The sequence below is a fragment of the Enhydra lutris genome, unplaced genomic scaffold (genome assembly GCF_002288905.1).
Source record: "Enhydra lutris kenyoni isolate GAN:26980312 unplaced genomic scaffold, ASM228890v2 scaffoldscaffold1, whole genome shotgun sequence".
NCBI classification, from domain to species: Eukaryota; Metazoa; Chordata; class Mammalia; order Carnivora; family Mustelidae; genus Enhydra; species Enhydra lutris.
The window spans coordinates 54,565,470-54,586,412 of record NW_019154085.1 but is presented as its reverse complement, the minus strand read 5'-3'; positions in this window follow the sequence as shown (position 1 = coordinate 54,586,412).

The window sequence follows — 20,943 nt, the reverse complement described above, 5'->3', positions numbered from 1 at the left end:
TCTTAAATGTGTCTGAGTTTGAAGATAATTTGGGGAATTTGAGAAAATCCATTTAGCCAGGGCTGAGTTCCTTAGAAAGTTACCAATACCATTTTTACTAATTAAAATAAAGGTGTGCTCATGTTTTAAGTGGTTATAAGACTTCAAATGTATAATGTCATATACATAATACATAAAATATAATATATGATACATATCAAATATGGCAGAACTTGTAAGTTCTTTTAATTTTATTTTTTTACTTTTTTATTTAATTTTTTTTCAGTGTTCCAAAATTCATTGTTTCTGCACCACACCCAGTGCTCCATGCAATACAAGCCCTCCATAATACCCACCACCAGGCTCACCCAACCCCCCACCTCGCCCCCTCCAAAACCCTCAGTTTGTTTCTCAGAGTCCACAGTCTCCCATGGTTTGTCTCCCCCTCCGATTTCCCCCAACTCACTTCTCCTCTCTATCTCCCAATGCCCTTCATGTTATTCCTTATGCTCTAAGCATGTAAGTTCTTTTTAAAAGTCACCCGTGTGGGTAAGTTTTTTAATGTTTTAAAATATATAAATGTTTAGTCTTATTGTTCATTAAGTTTTCTGAGACATTAATTTGGAGTTCCCATAATCAGAGCCCATCTCATACAAGGTCACTTCAGTTGAAAAAAGTGTCCAGTTAAAGTAAATAAGTAACCTGTAACAATGAAAATAACTTTTTTCCCCTTAAAATAGCACAAACCCAAAATGCAAAATCTCCGCTGGTGAAACACCGCACAGCCCTCACCAATGATAAAAATCAGCAATATTAAAGTCCACATTGCAGTATTTGACGTAGCTTGCTATACAAAGGAAACCTTTTTCCTATAATGGACTGGTTATAAAAGCAGGAATTAAGAAACATAGTTTTAAATCGAGTAAACCCAAAACTTAAAGTGAATGAGGTCTCAGTTCTTGTCCCAGTTATTACATAACTATAGTACTCTTTATTGGTTAAAAAAAAGGGGGGGCCCAAGTACAAAAGAAAATCCTTATTCAAATAAATACAAAAATTGTGCATTGTTTGTCAGGAGATTTGGCTTATATTTTGGCTTTCCTTGTGTCACTTTGACTATATAAAAATTCTAACCTGGAAGTATTATAGAAGAAGCCTTAACATAGTATTAGGACCAAAACATTTCTGCCAGAGAGAGGAGCAAGGTACTTAGGAGGGTAGATCTGTGGAGGTAACTTTTCAAAGAACTTAGATTTCTAGAAGAGTAGTTATGCTCCGTTACTGATCACAAGGGTGAACATCCCCATATTCACTCTCTGGGATTAAGTCAGTTAAATTAGTCAATGTCCAATGCACAAATGATTATGTAAGGTCTGAATATTGAGGATACCCTGATGTATGATTTCTAACATCACAAAAACAAAATTTTAGTACATAAAATAGACGTAGAATCAGAGTACAAAACGGAATGTTGTCAATGTTGACTTAAGAGGATTCTTAAAGGCTAAATGTTATCGAATATCATATTATTGAGAACACCTTCTAAGAAGAAATTTTCAAGATACACAAAAAAGCAATCTAAGCAGATTAAAAATGAGAATGTATATTACTTTTGCATACAGATATGCCTGGGAAAACATTGAAACTACATGTGAACAATCTTTTCTCTGAAAAGTTTTTGTTCCTATCCATTGTTTTTCTTTATTTTCTAAAAGTCCTGTGCTGAACATAAATTACTCTCTTAAGTAAGGGAAAATGTTAAAAGTTAAAAGGAAATTCAAAAGACGGACAGAGAATCTGACAATTTTGCAACTGGAGAAAATTGACTCAGAAAATAAGATTTGCTCTAACTTAGATAAATCAGGGAAAGTTGTTCTGGGTGCAAGGAACAGCATGAATGGCATCCAGATGGGAGAACAGGTGGCTTCCCAGGGCTGGCGTGGAGGCTGTTGCTGGTGCTTGGGCTGGATTAAGGTATGAGATGAGAGACTCTAGACAGTTAGTTTGGAATCAGATTATGAGTTGCCTTCAAAGCCATGCTAAGAGTTATGGTCAACTAAAGTGACAGAGGGACAGACAGCAGAGAACACTGACAACTCATGAGAAAGGGACTCACATGACCATAGCAGTTTGAGGGCGGATCTCCTGATAGTAACCTATGATGCTAACTGGAAGCAGGAAAATTATTGAGAAAGTATTTGCAAAGTTCCCTTGGAAAGTTCGATAGACCAAATAAGAATTAGGATAGGGAACAAGAGATTTAAAGTCTTGGCAGAGTTAAAATCATGGGGATTTGCTACCTGACTGGATCTACAAGTACCCGTCCAGGAAGATCGGTAGGGTTTACCCACTCAGTGCCTGGGAGGGGAGTCACTGGGCAGAGCCTGCTACCAGCCCACTAATAAAGCCTCATAATAATGCTCTGACTTGAGAATGTGAAGGAATGGAGTTTACTGCACAAGTATGCAGGACGGAAAATAGAAACCTAAGTCAAAACTCTGAAGAATTTCTTATTTAAGGGGCCAAAAGAAGAAGACAAGCCATTGAGAAGTGCTCAAATACAACCAAGAAGTTTAGTTTCATAGGAGACAAGAAAGGAGACTATTTCAAGAGGGAAGTGAAAGACAGCAAGGCAAGATGCTCCCAGATGGAAAAGAATGTTGGGGGTGTCAGCCTCCCCCTGGCCTCTTTGAATCTGCCCCTAGGGCAACTAAAACTTGCTCCCCGAACCTATATACAAATGAACGGGTCAGAGGAGAGAACCAATAGAGAGCCAGAGAAGCCTGTCCTGAGATCTACATAGATGAAAACCATTGGGTTTTTAAACCTAGAAGGATCTTCAGGATCATTTAATGAAACCTTTCATTTCACAGATGAAAAATATGAGGCTACCACCAGATGACGTGACTTGCTCAGGGTCCCCAGATCTCAGGACGTTAGAACTTCCCCCAGTGCATATCTAATCCGCATCTCTACTAACAGCTGTCTTAGCCAGTGAGAATACAAGAAATATCACTGAGTTGAAGAAAAAATCTGAGTCATTCTGTTTTGAGGCCTTTTGTCTCAATCTAAATCCTCACTTTTTCTTGAAGTAATCCATCCTCAGTAAAACTAGTCCCTTGCCCATCATAATTAGTACCCATGCAGTATTTTGTTTTGATTTGTTTTGCTTGTTTTATGAGTCACAGGTAAAATGAATACAGAAAATGATATTTTTCTTTATCAAAAAAGTAATGAGGGGCGCCTGGGTGGCTCTGTTGGGTTAGCGACCTACTCTTAATTTTGACTCAGGTTATGATCTCAGGGTCCTGGGAGGGAGTTCTGAGCCCCTAGCTGGACTCCACACTCACACAGAGTCTGTTTGTGCCTCTCCCCGCCCCCCCATCCCTCTGCTTCCTCCCCCTGCTTGCACAGGCCATGCTTGTTCTCTCTCAAATATATAAATAGTATCTTAAAAAAAAAAAAAGCTAAAAAACACAAGGAAGTAGAAGAATGGGGTAGAGTGTGTGAATACATATTAGAAACATTATCGGAGGTGGAACTATCAGAACTGTGAGAAGTAAAAGATAAATGGACATGGGTGCAAAGAGCGTCCTTGAGCGCTCCACATCTCCTCCTGCTCTGTTTTGGAAAAGGTAGAAGACGCTGAACAGGTTAAGATCACGTGGTCACAGTGCCCCCAGCAGTCAGCAGGACACGCTCTGGAGGGAAGGGTTGGTTGGATGGAAGTTAAGAGTAGCCTCCATGAGAGTTGGAGCAAGAAAGCAGTGTGCAAACGGTCATTCATAAACACTTGGCCAAGATGTAATTAATTCAGAGAACAGCTGTTTTGGAAACATTAAGGTGATATTATCTATCCCGGACTGAGTGTTTGTGTCCCCTGGAAATGTGTATGTCGAGGCTCCAGGCTCCAGTCCTCGGGGCGGCTGTATCTGGGGACAGGGTCTCTAAAGAAGTGATGAAGGTTAAGTGGGTCATAAGGATGGGGCCCTAATCTGATAGGATTCCTGCCCAGAGATTTCTTTCTCTTTCTGTGCAAGCACAAAGGAGAGGTCACATGAAAGCAGTCATCTGCAACGCCAGGGGAGAACTCCCACCAGACACCTTGATCAACCCTGCCAATCTCAGATTTCCAGTCTCCAAAACTGTGAGAACAGAAACTGCTGTGACTTAAGCCACTCAGTCTGTAGTATTTCGTCATGACAGTCTTCGCTGACTAATATCACTTAGTAGTTGCTTTGTTAATAATGTAGCGTACTGGCACTGAATACAGAATGTAGGCACTCAAGTCAGACAGTTCAAGTCCCTGAACCATCACAGGTGAATATCCCTCAGTGGCCTCATCTGTAAAGTGTGACGTTAGAAGTACCTACCTACATCCCTGGCCAATGTGAGGATGGATTGAAATAATGTATGTGAAGTGTTTGCTAGAAACTAAGTACTCAATAAATATTAATAAAGCTAATAAAGGAACAAGGTTATTTCACCTATCGTGCTTATGAATAAAATAAACCACCATGAGCTCTAAATAATGAGGATGTCACTTTTACCATTTCTAGTTTATACCTCATTTAGATAACACAAATCTGAATTTATGAACTAATATCTAATGGTATTATAGAAGGTTCAGAAATTGGAAGCTCCAAAGATACTGAGTTTGGATACTTTCATCAAATCACAGTGTCATGGAATGGCTGCTTTTTTTTTTTTTTCCCTGTCTTTACTTCATTGAATTCCAATAGTATCAGACCTTGAGACAGACCTCATGATGTTGTCATAGTATAGACACCAAAGCCCTTAAGTCTGCTCTTGTTCTCACTAGTATGTGGCATCATTTGGACATTTCCCCTTCTCTTTTGAGTAACTCCTCAATAAAAAGCTATGACTTCAGACTTATGGTCATTTGAAAATATATATTTTATGTTTAGTGAATTTCCTCTTCTAATCTTTAGATTTTAAAAAAAAGAGGGGTGCCTGGGTGACTCAGTCATTAAACATTTGCCTTCGGCTCAGGTCATGATCTCAGCATCCTGGGATGGAGCCCCAAATCAGGCTCCCTGCTCAATGGGAAGCCTGCTTCTCCCTCTCTCACTCCCCCTGCTTGTGTTCCTGCTCTTGCTGTCTCTCTCTCTTTCTCTCTCTCTGTCGAATAAATAAAATATTTTAACAATTGTTTTTAAAAATTTAAAAAATTAAAAAAAATTAAATCTGGTTGCTTTTGCAGAGCTGTCTTGTTTTCCTGGAATTGTCATCAATAAAGTGTATATTAAAAGACACAGACTCCTATTAACATTCCTTCTTTCTGCGTATCTTAGTCAGAAGTGGTACTACTACAAAACTAATGAAGATTCAGGACCTCTCAGTTTCATGGGCCCTTGGAACAATCTGACAGAGGTCCTCAGAATTTTGTTTTTATAATTCTATGCTGTATTCCTTAGAGGGCCTTCCAAATCATATGCAATCCCCAAAACCAGGATCAAACTTTGCTCTTGCTATGTTTTCTGAACTTTCAAATTCTGATATTTAAAGCAACTTATGAAATTTCGTGTTTTTGCTGGTATTTCTTTATATACTGGCACGTTCTAACTTTTATTTTAGCAGCAGAACTATGACGTCAAATGCAATTTTATGAAGTGGAACTTCTCTCTGCAAAGAAAGTCACAAGGAGTTCCTTCGGCTCACCACCCCTTTGGCCCCACCCCCCACAGAAGCAACACTTTAGAACTGGACGAGATCTCCCCTCACAGCTTAGTGTGAAAGCCACCCACTAGACAGTCATTCACAATGGACACAGTTAGAGGCAGAATGGATGGCTCCTATGAGTTTTCTACCAACTGAGACTGTAAGATACTCATCCCTGTAAGACAAAGCACCAGTTTTCCGACGGGTGAGGTATATTCCTGCTGGAGTCATGGGGACGACAGTGTGAGATCAATTTTGAAGGCTCTTTCTTGCCAGTTGGTTCTCAGGTCCCTTAGGATAAGACAGGAGTAACTACTCTCAGAGACATTTACATCCTAAACGGTCAGCAATTAGTGCTGACTGCTACAGGGTATCGAAAATATATGGAAGCATACATCATTCAAGGGTTAGCAGGTGAGGTTTTATTTTATATGGGACCCTAAGAACCTGTTTTTTAAAGGGCCTCCGATCCAAGGGTATGCAAAACCTCCCAAGGAAATTCTCTCCATGCCCCACAAATCACTGTCTTTCTTCTAATTATACTTTGAATTTCATGCCTTTTGCCTACACCTCTTGATCCAATTGAATGATATTTCAAAGGTATCTTGTAGGCTCCAGCTCTTTTAAACATACAATGAACTTGATTTTCTTTTGGAAACATTCTACATGATTCACATTGCCTTCTTTTTTTATATATGTGGAATACAGACTGTCAGCTCTTTAATCGTGCCATTGTTGAGCTCTTCAGTTCTTCCTGAGTGGTCTTCATCTGCTATCCTTCCTCCACTCATTCAGTAAAAATGTGCTTGCTGTCTGTCTGCACTCTCAGTACCAGTAACTAGGACCTTGTCCTACAAACAAGCAAACAAAGGAAACTCTCCTAGAGACCAATGACCATGCTGGTTCATTTACCTCTGGAATCTTTAAATATAACTAGGTAGTTAATGCATGTGTTCCATTGTCATGGAGTTATCATTCAGGCAAGACTCATGAACACAGCATTTTGGTGAAAATTTCTTATTTCCGTGAATGTCCAGAATAATTTCTATATTTAATTTTCTAATCATTTGCTTCTTTTATATATCAGTTGTCAAACTAAAACTTAGGATAACTTATTTCCTCCCTAAAAGTTAAGTTCCTGTCACTAATATACACACTTCTAATCATGAGCTTACTTAGGATTGGCACGTACACATTCTATACTCTATACATTCTTAACCAGACAACTAAAATCCTATGGTTACTCAGGAGAGGCTGATTGCATTATTAATTAGCATTTGTAGTGTCAGCCAAGAAATGAGTGATTTAATAACATGTTTTCTAAACAAGAATTAGCAATAACTTCCTTCGGGGGTACTGCTCAGCTATCGTAAATTAATTCAGTTTTGGGGCCACAAATCCTGAGCTGCTGTTCTCATTGGTTTCCTTTCTGTTTCACCAAAATTCTCATCATGGATCCCATGTCCAAAGGGAACTCCACCTGGTCATCAGAGTCTCCGATCTGCTAGCATCTCACACTTAGCTTTCTTGTACTTAAAACATTCTTGAGTTCAGTGAATTTTTAAGAAGCAGGCCTTGGGTTATCTCTTACTAGCTTTGATGCTAGCCTCGCTGGGAAAGAAAGAGTAGAAGAGCCTTATTCATCTATTTTGAAAATACCTGGTCTAGGGAGAATAGCCACTTTCTATTTATTTTCCTCATTGGCGCCCATTCCTACTTTCATCAAAATCTACTTCATATTCTTTGTGATATACCTGAGTGTAGCCTGTCATGGTTACCAGTGACTGATATTATTAAATATACAAAATCATTTTACCAGATGATAAAAGAAGCTACAGTGTCTAAAAATTTCATATATCTAACGTGTTGTATAAACAGCCTAAATCCCTATACATTTTATAACTTCAGCAGTCTAAAGGTTAAAGCCTGTCAGTTGAATTCCACGAATTCCAGGAAGAAATGGGGAAGTAGCACCAACTCTTCATTGTATATCAGTGATCAAACATCTCCTCATTACACTTCAATATTGTTGCCTCTAAAGGTCACCATTGCTGAACATAATCACACAAAATCAAAACTGCAAACTTTCTATATCATGGAGGTAGTAAATAGCTTGGAGGTTTATTTTCTGGTGCCTGAACAACAATTCTGAACCCATTTATAAATTCCCGGGAACTGTGGCATGAACCAAACATATTTGTGATGCCTAACAATAGCTTCAATTAAATCAATTTCCTGTAAAAATATTTGTTTCTATCGGCTTAGGTGGAAAACATAACTCTTCTGCTCACAAAGTAGTACAAACATTTTTAATTTGCCTGTTTTAAATGGATTTTCCTTCTCTTATCTTTCTGTAAAAACAAGTTGGATAATTATTTGTCAATAATTTTTAGGATGGGATATCTAAAAGTTTAACTCAAAGGAAGTCATGAGGTTCATTTAGCAAAGCACTGGTATGCCCCATAAATCACATATGTTTCCTATTTTTTCTACTCATTGATTTTGCTGTATGTTATTTGGACAGGCTGCCATCTTGTGAGATCTATGGTCCAGCTTCATCCAAGCCACCATCAGCTCCTGCCTGGATTACTCTATCAATCTAACTGCTTCTTCTCTTACTTCCCTGACTTTATTCTCTCTTCATTAACCAACACTATCTTTTGAACATGGAGCTCTTACCATTTCATTCCCAAGGAAGGGAACCCTTCAATGGCTTTTGATTATACTTAAGATTCAAACTCCACATCATAGTCCACAAAGCACTGGATAAAAGGAATGTTGCCTTTCATTCTAATCTCAGCACCTAACATACTTGATTTTATTTAACTCCAGCATCCCTGAACTCATCTGTATTGAATATGTCAAGGTCACGACGCCTACAGTTTTACTTTTATTCATTTCCCTGTGCAGATGAGCATCCTGTCCCCAAATCTTGACATGGCCATTTCTTTCTTTTCTCCCTATGTCCTCTAGAATTCTCTCTAAGAAATATGGCTCCTATCTACCAAAATCAATTACCTCCCCCTTTCTGCAGTCTCTCTTTATCCAATACCCCTCCATTATTTCTGTCATGGAATTTACAATCTGAATTCATAATCTGTCTTATTCAGATCATTTACTCACTGGTTTGTTTTCTCTCTCTGCCATCAATACTGAACAAATTGTATTAGAAGTAGGTCTTAGTTTATCTTATGCAGTGGCACATAGTAGACACTCAATAAGGACTTACAGAAATATAGATATAAATCCTGGAATGTTTTTCTTGTTAGAAATTTCTGTATGCCTTTAAAACATGCTTTCAGTCTTCAGAAAAAAATTAACATAACAGTTTGATATACATAGATGCAACATGAGTGTAAAGTAGACACTTATATGTTCTACTGTTTTACATACTCATTTATAATTTTTGCTTCTGTAGCATGGTTAATTCAATATTATGTTTTTCAGAAAGTCTATGTTTTTCAGCATGCTATGAAGAAAAACATTTTTTAAATTAGATTCCTGATTCTTAATACAGTTTTTAACAGAAAATGATGATAATAGTGTTTGTCCTCAAGTATGCAACAACCTCCATGGAATATTGTTTAAAATGTCTTTCCCATGTTAAAGTCACAATAACCAGTACTGCAGGAATAGGAGACAAACTGGTGACAAAATAATATGCTTTGTTTTGATTTCTTGCCTTGGTGATAAAGAACTTAAGATAGTCAGTTTTTGTTTTTTATATTAGAACATTAAGTTGCCTACTTAAGAATTCAGAGGAGGGAAATCCAAAAAGGAAATTAAGAAAACAATCCCATTTACTATAGCATCAAAGGATAAAATACTTAGGAAAACATTTAACCAAGGAGGTAAAAGATATGGACATTGAAAACAGTAAAACCCTACTGAAAAAAATTGAAGAGTAAGTGGCAAGTAAGTGGCAAGACATCCTATGCTGGGAAGCTTCGGTGGCTCAGTTGCTTAAGTGTCTGCCTTCAGCTCGTCATGATTCCAGGGTCCTGGGATTGAGTTCCACACTGGACTCCTTCTTCAGCAGGGACCCTGCATCTCCCTCTGCTTGCCTCTCTCTCTCTCTCTCTCTCTCATTCTCTAACAAATAAAATCTTTTAAAAAGACATTCTATGCTTATGGATGGGAAGAATTAACATAGTTAAATATTGTTTAAATATCCATACTATACAAATCAATCTACAGATTTAATGCAATCTCTATCACAATCATAATGACATTTTTTATAGAAATAGAAAAAAAAATCCCTAAAATTTATAAGGAATCTTAAGGGTCCTTGAATAACTAATTGAATAGCTGAAACAATCTTGAAAAAAAAAAATGGAAGACTCATACTTCCTCATTTTAAAATATACTACAAGGCAAAGGCAATCAAGATGGTACGGTATTAACATAATGACAGACATATAAACTAATGGAACAGAAATAAATAGAACAGGAATAAACCCTCCCATATATGGCCAAATGAATTTTGGCAAGGATGTCAAAACTATACAATGGGAAAAGGACAGTCTCTTCAACAAATAATATTGGGAAAACTGGATATCCATAGGCAAAAGATTAGATTTGGATCCTTACATCATATACAAAAACTAACTCACAATGGATTAAAGACCTAAAGGTAAGACCTAAAATTCCTGAAGAAAACAGACCTTCAAGACAGTGGACTTGGCAATGATTTCTTGAATATGACAAGAAAAGCAGTGGAAAAAAAGAGCAGAAATAGACAAATAGAACATCAAACTTAAAACTGCACATCAAAGGAAACAACAAAGCAAAAAGACAACTCTTGGAACTAGAGAAAATATTTGCAAATCACATATCTGGTAAGGGGTTAATATCTAGAATATATAAGGACTTTCTGTAGCTCAAATGCAATATAATAACCTGATTTTAAAAATGGGGAAATGAATTGAATAGACATTTTTCCAAAGAAGATACACAAATGATACACATATACTGTCAATAAGCATATGAAAAGATGTTTAACATCACTAATCATAAGAGAAATACAAATCGAAACTACAGTAAGATATCATCTCACACCCATTAGGATGGCCACTATCAAAAGAATAGAATATAACACCTGTTGGTGACAATCTGGAGAAATTGGAACCTTTGAAGACATGTAAAATGGTGCATTCTTTACAGAAAACAGTATGACAGTCCTTCAGAAAACTAAAAATAGAATTACCGTATGATCAAGTCATCCCACTTCTGGGTATATATCCAGGAGAATTCGAAGCAGGATATCCAAAACAATATTTGGGGGCACCTGGGTGGCTCAGTGGGTTAAGTCACTGCCCTCAGCTCAGGTCATGATCTCAGGTCCTGGGATCGAGCCCCACATCAGGCTCTCTGCTTGGCAGGGAGGCTGCTTCCCGCCCCCACCCCGCCTGCCTCTCTGCTTACTTGTGACCGCTCTCTGTCAAATAAATAAATAAAATCTTTAAAAAAAAGATATTTGTACATCCATGTTCATTGTGGCATTATTCACAGTAACCAAGAGGTATAAAGACCCCAAATATTCATCAACAGATGAATGAATAAAGAAAATGTGATATAGACATATAATGGAATATTATGAAGCCTTAAAAAAGGAAATTCAATTACATGCTATAGCATGGATGAACCTCAAGGGCATTGATGCTAAGTGACATAAACCAGTCAGAAAAGCACACATGCTGTTTGATTCCACCCATATGAAATATTTAAAGTAATTAAAATCATAGAAACAAAAAATAGAAAGGTAGATTAAGAGAAGAGAAGAGGGGTTATTAGTATTTAATAGGTATACAGTTTCAATTTTGCAAGATGAATGGGTTCTAGAGATTCATTGCTCAACAGTGCAATGGATACCTAACAAAACTGAACTGTACACTAAAAGTGGTTAAGATGGGGACCCCTGGGTGGCTCAGTTGTTAAGCATCTAACTCTTGATTTTGGCTCAGGTCATGATCTCAAGATTGTAAGATGGAGCCCCGTGTCAGGCTTCACATTGGGCATGGAGCCTGCTTAAGATTCTCTCTCTCTCCCTCTCACTGCCTTCTCTCCATCTCTTAAACAATGTTAAGATGTTAAATTTAATGTGTTTTTCTTTTTTTTTACCACAGTAGGAAAAAAGAATTCAGAGTAAAGATTTTTAGTCTTATTTCCTATAGTTGATCATGGAAATAAGCTTACTTCATAAAGTAATTGCTTCTGGTTAATTTTCATAAAATTAGAGAAATTGAGAAACACTAAAAAGAATTTCTGTCAAGACAAACCATCAAACAAAAATTACAAAGAAACAAAGATGAAAATATAAGGTAAAGTTGGTTCCTATGTTAAGAAGCCACAGCCATATTCACTGGCTTACCTGTAAGTTTGATGTATGTAAGTTACAGTGTATGAATACCAGATGTCAACGAAAGAAACAAAGTTGACTATATAGAGATTTCGGGAAAAAACTGCTCATGAAATGAATTATTCAGATATTTCTTTCCATTTTGTATTTCACATAACATGCTTTAATTAATTCCACCCATTTATGATTTATTCCCAAGTATCTTTTTAAAAAGATTTTAGAAAAGTTTTACTGGGGGAAAATCAACTATTAAATTTCTGTCAAAATATGAGAAATAATTGTCTCCTCTATTCTTTTGATTAGAACACTAAATTCATTTATGACGAGAAGCCTGAGAAACTGATTTTCTCAGTACAGCCTGATTTTTATTTCATATTTCCTAGTTGGTATGTGTGAGTGTGTGTTGCTGCTGTTGTCGGTGTTGAATTCTTTGCTGGATTATCCCATCCCAAAGAACTTTCCTCCCCTTAATTTTTCATCCTCTCTTCACCTCACAGTGCAACAGCAATTAAGGTCCAACCGCCCTTTGAGACGGAAACTGCTCAGAGCAGTGGGACCTGCACACATTTCTCATGTACAGTCTTCAGTGTCTCCACGGCGTCTAGAATCTCTGTGGTATGCTGCTTCTTGGGCAGACAGGTCTCTCCATGTAGGGATGAAAAATAATTACAGATAGAAGCAGACAATTGGTTTCTTAAAACTTTTGACTTCTTCATGCACTGATTCTGTTCAGTCTAATGACTTAATGCTGAACCATTACATTTCCCAATACTGCTGAACATTATTTCATGGAGTTATGTGGTTTTATGTTTCTTCTCTTATTTATGTTTGTTTGGGGAATTTGTGAAATGCTTTTTGATCTGCAATAAGATGAGGGTTTTTTATATTGCAAAATAATGGGACTACATGCTACATGAACTACCTTATCCTCTGTTCATTTTGCCCGTTTTATTATACCCATTGGTAGCCAATAAATACGTCAACATGCTCTCATGTGAAACCTGTCCAACCCGTGAGGCATGACTCCCCATCATTGGATATATCGGAAAACAAATTTATCCCTGAAAAAAAATGAATGATAGCTTAAAGCATTGAAGTCAGCTAGGAAATGGTAGCAACAATTTTCTTAAATGGTCATATTTGAACAAAGAACACTTTCTCTTCCTGCTTTGGAATTACTAATAAGTCTCAATCTAAAAGGAAATCCACACAGTAAATGCTTCTAACTGCAAGGTAAAATGGCTGCTATGATCATCTCTTAGAGTTTAAAGCCCTGTTCCCCCGATCTTTTCTCTCTTTAAGTCATGAAAAGCAATGACCAATTAACATCAGTAGTCTCAAGCGGCAGTATCCAGTAGAGGAGACACCAGCTCAATATTTAAATTTAAATTTAATTAAAATCATACCAGCCACATGAAGCTAGTGGCCACCATATTGGACAATGTAGGTAGAAACTGTTTCCCTCATCCCAAAAAGCTCAGCTGGAAAGCACTCTCTAAAGCATCATGTATGCACATTTGCCATCATTTTTAGTCTTGGAAAATGTGCTCCACAGTCAAATTGCTAAATGCCATTTGTCTCAACCTGCACCTGTCCAATTTTATAAGGAATTTTAAGAAATCTCTAGCTTGAGGTAAATAACTAGTGAGTGGCTGCCTTGTGAAACATAAGGGCCACTTTCACGGTTTAAGAATTCCCAAATATCCTTTAGAAAAGATCTAAAAATCCCTTTTAGACAATTGTTAGATACTCTTGTCTTTGTTTTTCTGAATTTCAATGAATTTAGGGAGTAAGCGGTAAACTTCTTTTCCTATAAAATATTCAGAAGGACTTTAAATATTACTAAAATCTCAGGTATTAAGAAACTAAAACATCATACTCCATTCAATTGTGATCATTTCTTAATTGTTCGAGGGTTAGATCCCTTCTTCAACCTGAAAACCACCTCTTAATATAAAGAATAATTCACTCTCTTTATTAAATACAGAAACCCTTTCTTTCATAGAGGGGGAAGTGGATTTTTTTTTTTCAGTCCAGAGTGAAAAGTTGGGGTTGGGGGGCTTAGGAGGGGGATTGGTGACTGGGAAGGGGTATATTTTAACTCAGGGACAGTACAAAGGTAAGAAGGGGGAAAAGATTTTCTGATCCTATGGTAAAGCTTCTTGTATGGCCCCCAAAGCAAGGCATTTCTCCCAAGGCATATTCTCAGCCATGGTCCTCAGCCACAACTATGCCCTCTTTCACTCTAAGACTCAAAAAGCACGGTGCCTGGGTGGCTCATTTGCTAAGCATCTGCCTTTGGCTCAGGTCATGATCTCAGGATGAGTGGGAAGCCTGTTTCTCCTTCTCCCCCTGCCTGCTGTTCCCCCTACTTGTGCTTTCTCTCTCTCTCTCTCTCTCTCTCTCTCTCTGTCAAATAAATAAATAAAATCTTTAAGAAAATTTTAAGACTCACAAAGCAACAACCCTTGCAAACTGTAGGCAGTGGATTATTAACCCCTAGTCACGATGCAGTCAGATACTTAAACGTAAATAGTGCCCATGCACGGCAGCTAATGCCACCTCCATCAAAGGGCATGTGTCATGTCAAAAATTAAGGGATGGCTGTACTCAGAACCATGCATGGTAGTACAGCTTGGACCATGCACACACCTTCAGAGAGGCTCTCGCTCTTCAGCTCTGCTTCCCCGGGAATATACCTAATATGGTCCTGAAGTGGAAACTGACATTTAAAGAAGCTGATTTTAAAGATGAGGCAATTTTGATCTTGACTTGGATGGTTCGTTAATATTTGTGTTTTTGTCATGCTGATTTGTGAGAGTATTTTCCCTCCTTGTGACCTTAACAACTTAACTTTTCTGTAGGGCTGTAGGATGTAGTGGGGTCACACATATTTGGATCGAAACCTTGATTCTTGTCATGTACTGATTTGATGATTTTGGGTAAACCTCAGCCTGTCTGAAACTCAGCTTCCCTTCTGGAAAAGGTGAGCTCTTTGACTTCAAAAGAGGTCTACGAGGACTAAACAAAATTACGTATGTATGAAATTGCAACATGTACAATTTGTACTAAGTTAATTTCTTCAGTTATTTGCCCAATGCTTTAAAGTTCTTTGTGGATAGTGTTCCTCCTTCCTGTAGCACTGAGATTTTTAATCACTTACCGTGTATACAGTGCTGGCTAAGTCATTTACAAATACTAGGTTCATTTATTATATACATTTTTAGGTGAGGAAACTGAGGCAAAGCGAGATTAAGTAACATGCCTGCAGGGAACTTACCCAAACAGAGTTGAAACCAAGAATCTGAACCCAACTTTCTAATTCCAAAAACGGGGTTTATTCAACTTCCCAATAGGTGGAAACACAGTATTTGGTTCAGCAGACATGCAAGGAAAATCACAGGAAAGAGATCACTTAACCCTCTTATTGGTAGAATACAATTAACATTCACTTCTGATCAGATGAAGATTGCTGCTCTAGAGGCTGGGGGCATGGAGGACGTCTTATTCACACCTATTTCTCCATCAGTCAGCACAGTGTCTTTGGGGAATATAGTCGGCTTTTATTAAATGTCTCTTAAATTGACATGAAAGCATTTTCAACCACTTCTGAAGGATGGTTCATGAAACACATGGATATGTGTAATGTCTTATTCTTCCAAAATAAAGAATTTTCTCTGAGGATTATTTTCAAAATTAAATGGGAAATCATGACGGATGCAGGTATTCCCTACTCTCTGAAAGTTTGCATTCACCTCTTCGCTTCTACGAAAGACCTACATCAATCCAGTAGTGGATTTTTTCCCTAAAAGCAAAAATCTTTTCTGGATTTCATTTGGTTAGCAGTTACTGATGGGGGTCTTTCCTGAAAGTAAAGTGTTGTAATGCAGAAAGGGGAAACCTATATATATATACACACACATGCAAAACAACATGTATGCACAATTTCTGTCAGATGGTCATGCATTTTAACTTTTTAAGTAAAGATTTTATTTATTTATTTGAGGGAGAGAGAACATGGGGGGGTGGTGCTGCAGAGGGAGAGGCAGAAGCAGATTCCCCTCCCCCTGAACAGAGAGCCTGACCCGAGCTGGGGCTCCATCCCAAGACCCTGAGATCATGATCTGAGGCAAAGTCAGAAGCTTAACCCACTGAGACACCCAGGCGCCCCACATTTTAACTTTTTAACAAATACTGATAGAAACAGAATAATTTTCATTGTGGTTAACAGCACACAGATTTAAACATTTTTTTGAAATTTCAGTTTCTCATTTGTTTCCATATCAGAAATTTCTTTCTTTTATTTCCTTAAAGAGTATTGGGTTGGTAGTAAATCAAGAACAGAAGTAAAATTTGGCCACCACCTACCAGAATTGTCTGCAACGTGAAGACTCGAAGGAGATGAAAAACTCAAGGTTATTAAGATTATTACCATTCTCGTCATCGTCTCCTTCTTCTTTGGTGTGCGTGTGTATGTGTGTGTGAATGTGCGTATGTGTGTCTAAATCTGTGCCTCCCAGCCTTTCTTCACTGAGCAAAAGATTGTAATCATTGCTAAGGTCTCAGGTTTTTGCTTCTCTGCACAAAAATGAAATCCGTGGTGTGTAGCTGAACGCATTCCAGATAGCAATAGCATATCATTAGCATATCAGTGACAGCAACACAGAATATACTAAAACAAAAACATTGCATACAAATGGAGATGTGTAAGAGTTTTCTACAAAAGAGAAACTGTTTTCGTTGTTGCTTTTGGAATGGGTTCTTACATTATAGTATGACAGAGCCAAAGCTTGCAAAACCTGGAAATCCTAGGAAATAGAAGAGAGAACCGGATCTGACCAAAGCTAACATTTGTCCCTGTTAAGCATTTTCTAAGGAACCCCCAGTGAAATCTGCAGAGTTTGCTTCAAAGGCAAGTAGCTGGTGCAATCCAGCCTATAAGGGTGGGGTTTTTTTCAGTCTATTTTTACTCCCTATCTGCCCATGAATTAAGATATAAGAAAATTATTTTAACCAGGCATATTAGGATAGGCTTATACTGAAAATAGTGTAAATACATATATATAATGCATATTAATATACATTATTAATAATATATGCTTAAACAGTATATATACTCAAACACAATACGCATTTATTTCTCATTCCCTAATAGCCCAAGACACCCATGTTCTTCATCAACAGAGAATTGTCCTCCATATGGTGATTCACTTAAAATAATCTTTTGTTCTTGTGGTACCCCTATCTCCTCGAGTCTTGTCATCATCTACATTGGGTAGACAGAAGGGAAAAGAGAATGGAGGAACCCATCAGGGAGGTTTCCTGAGTCTTGCCACTAGGAGATGCCACTCATAGTCCATTGGTTGGTTGAAGATAAATGCCCATATCTAAAGTCAAGAAAGGCTGGGAGATGGAATCCGGCCATGTGTCCGGGAAGAAGAGGAAAGGGGTTTTGTTGAGCAGCTAGCACTCTCCACGATATGAGGAGTCTCTATGTCACCTCTGGCACCAATTATCACAATTCTCTTCTAACATTTTCTTTAGCAGAGGAAGTTAGTTCCTCTTTTCTCAATGAAAGAGCGCTGAAAAAAGAAATGTGACTCATGCTATCTCCTACTCCTCTAGAACAATAGTAAGTAACTCAGCTCTGCTGTGGTTTGATCTCTATGCAGCCTTCTCTAGAAGAATTTTAAATGTTATAATTTCATTGATTTTCAAATCTCATTTTATACAGGATTTCTCTAAGAATTAACATCAGAGAAGAGATTGGGATCTGTTTTTGAAAATATGATTCATTTTTCTGTAAGTCTGACAAACAAACAGCTAAGAAAATACTAATCATGTCATATGAAAGCCATTAAAAAAAAAAAGCCTTTTTCCAAAGGGCCTACATAGTTCATGTCAAACCTTTAACCTGAAACTAGATAGATCTTGAAAAATTAGCAGTATTTTCTAGGTGTGAGCATGACCCATTTTAATCAGCACATGGAAGAAATTTTTATGAAGTCAGAATGTTTTTGTGCTGGTACATTCCCCTTTAGTTAATTAGACTTTATTTCTGAACCTATGACGCGTGCTCTAAAAATTCTAAACTATTCATAAAATATATTTGAAGAACAGATTGAGGTTTCATTATTTATAACTCAGTCAAGATACCAAACTGCCTAGATTGTGAACCTGCTGATACAGTAGCGTTTCTTTCCCACTCTTCAAATTGTTGCTACTCAAGTTTCTAATTTATGTGCAAATTGAATTTGCCTAATGCATATGGTAAGCTCTTTTTTCTTTCTCTTTTTTTATTCTGGCAGTTTCCTAATACAGTGAGGTTTAAAGCACTTTCTTCTGCATCTTATAAAAAGACATTTGTACCAAAGAGATTTTATTTTCTTTGTTTTTCATGTTACTCTTCATACGCCCCACCCAGAGACTGAGTGATTTTCTATCATGAACTAAATATTCATCAGGAAAGCAAAGTCTCCTATGCCCCGACCAGATTTAACTGAGCTAAGAAACAAACGCAGAACTGCTTTTGTGGCAAGTGTGACGAGCATAAAAGTCGAGACGTCAAGATTCTGTTTTCAGTATTAGTTCTAATCTCTAACCTCTGTCTGATGACGTGTCATTGAGTCCATTTACATACATTCTTGAAAAGGAATACATCATTTCTTTAGGGTGAATGCTTTTAATTTCATTGCACCTTCACTCTACCAGACACTATCTGAAGAATAAGAATCAAAGACAAATAAAATGCTCTTTGTTCTAGGAGACTGCACAGTCTAGCCGATAAGACGTCTGGCCACGTAAACAAATCACTCCTATACCAATGGTTAGGAATCATTTCAGTGGCCCCCAGTGTTCCAGAAATACTTTCAAATACTATAGTTATTGATGGGATATTTGACAAGACTAAAGAATGCAAAACATCAGAAATAATTTCCCAAGTGTCACTACTACTGAAAAAAACTTTTGTCGGACTGTAGGCAGTATCTGATTCCCTGTCTATTTGCTTGGTAACTACAGCATTCTGTTGCTGTTTAAATAGACTGCCCTGACCATATTCTTTTACATATTCACTAGAAAACGTTAGCATACATTCCAGTAAACATGGAAGTTTCTTATGGGACTGAGCCACTTACCTACAAAAAAAAAAAAAAAAAACCAAAAAACACGTGCCTTGGATGGTGATGAGCATGACAAATACATTTTCGTGTTTGAGCCATTGTAAATTTGAGGGTTTGTTTGCCAACACTGCCCAACCCACTCGAACTGGGACAACATTTATAAGCCCTTATCCCTGCATTTTTGTTACTTTATCCATCTTCGCTCAAGCAAACACTAAGGGGTCATATGACAGAGATAAATAATATGCCCAAAACAGGTTTCTACCTAATCACTGAAAACCTTCCTCACTGAAACAGCCACATACTTCTTCCTTGCACCATCCCGACCGTAACCCCCTCATCTACAATCATGTTCATTTGAGGTCCCTGACCCTGTGAAACAGGTTGTTACCCACTGTTTGCTGATCAATACAGATCCCTCCCCCTTGACCATGAGTTCCTCCAGAAAAATAGGACAACCAGAAGTACAGCATCTCACTCTTGACCTGAGAGTCTCTGTCTTCCCCACTGTCCTTCAGGGCAATCCTGTGTGGGGTTAGAATGTCACAACAGTCCACAATAGTTCACAATAGTCCGCAGCAACATCTTTAACGTAGGCTTTTTTTTTTTCTTCTTTAGTGAACTTTTTGTAGAAAACCACTCACAGGGGCATAAGATTTCTTTGAGGAAGAGGAGACAGTGCAGCGTAAGTGGATGCAATGGGTCTGAGCCATTTGCTCCTCTAGTTTACTTGTACTGTGGGGTCCTATCTGAGCTGCTGATATGGAACCATAGGCCAGGGAGATGCGTGAGCCTAGAGGCAGATTTACCATATTGGACCAGAGCGATTCTCAAAAAGAAGTTGGTTACCTTTCTTGGAATAGAAGTTCCCAAATAAGGATTTTCATTGTCTACTCACAATTCTTCTGAGCTTATCTCCATCCATCTACTCACTGAATGCCTTATTCTCTGCCAAATATATTTTACAATATTACTGTGATGAATAATCTTATAGTAAAAGGAGTGAGGTAATGGGAATATATTGATAAATTTCACTACATTAACATGTACCTCATTGTCCAGAGCAGTTGGCTTTAAAGAACAGTGAAATGGCCAGTTGGGGATAACATTTTCTGAAGCTAGGCTAAATAAATAAATTTATTTATTCTACATAGAGTTCTCAGATAAAACACAGAACGCTCAGTTAAATTTGCATTTCAGGTAATGAATAAATTGTTTTAGTAGAGTATATCTCAAATGTTGCATGGGACTTACTCACACTAAAAATATATTCTTTGTTTATGTGAAATTCAGATTGAATTGGTCATCCTCTATTTTTATTTGCTAAATCTGGCAAACTGGGTTGCACAAGATGCAATTCATGTTCTGAGACACACACAATAAAGTATACTACCGTCTCTTATGTTACCAGTATGCATTAAACCAATAACCAAGAGATGGAAGTATAGCACTGATTACACAAAATAATACACTAGAAAACAAGTGGCTTCATATTTCTACTTTGCTGCTGCTAGTTTAGAAGTCATAGTTATCAATGAAGGGAATGTTTCTACTAGAATGTATAATAATAGTAACACTGCAAGATAGTTTTTCCACTGAACTGAACACTGAAGCTTCTCATGCCAACAAATCAACAAGCAAAGAGCCAGACAGCTAGATTTCCTGGTGTTCTGGTTCTGTATTAGTATGTAACAGGCTACGCCCAAATCAGCGACTTCAAGAAATAATGACATTTAGTTTGCTCAAAAACCTTCAGTTGGGGGGCGCCTGGGTGGCTCAGTCATTAAGCGTCTGCCTTCAGCT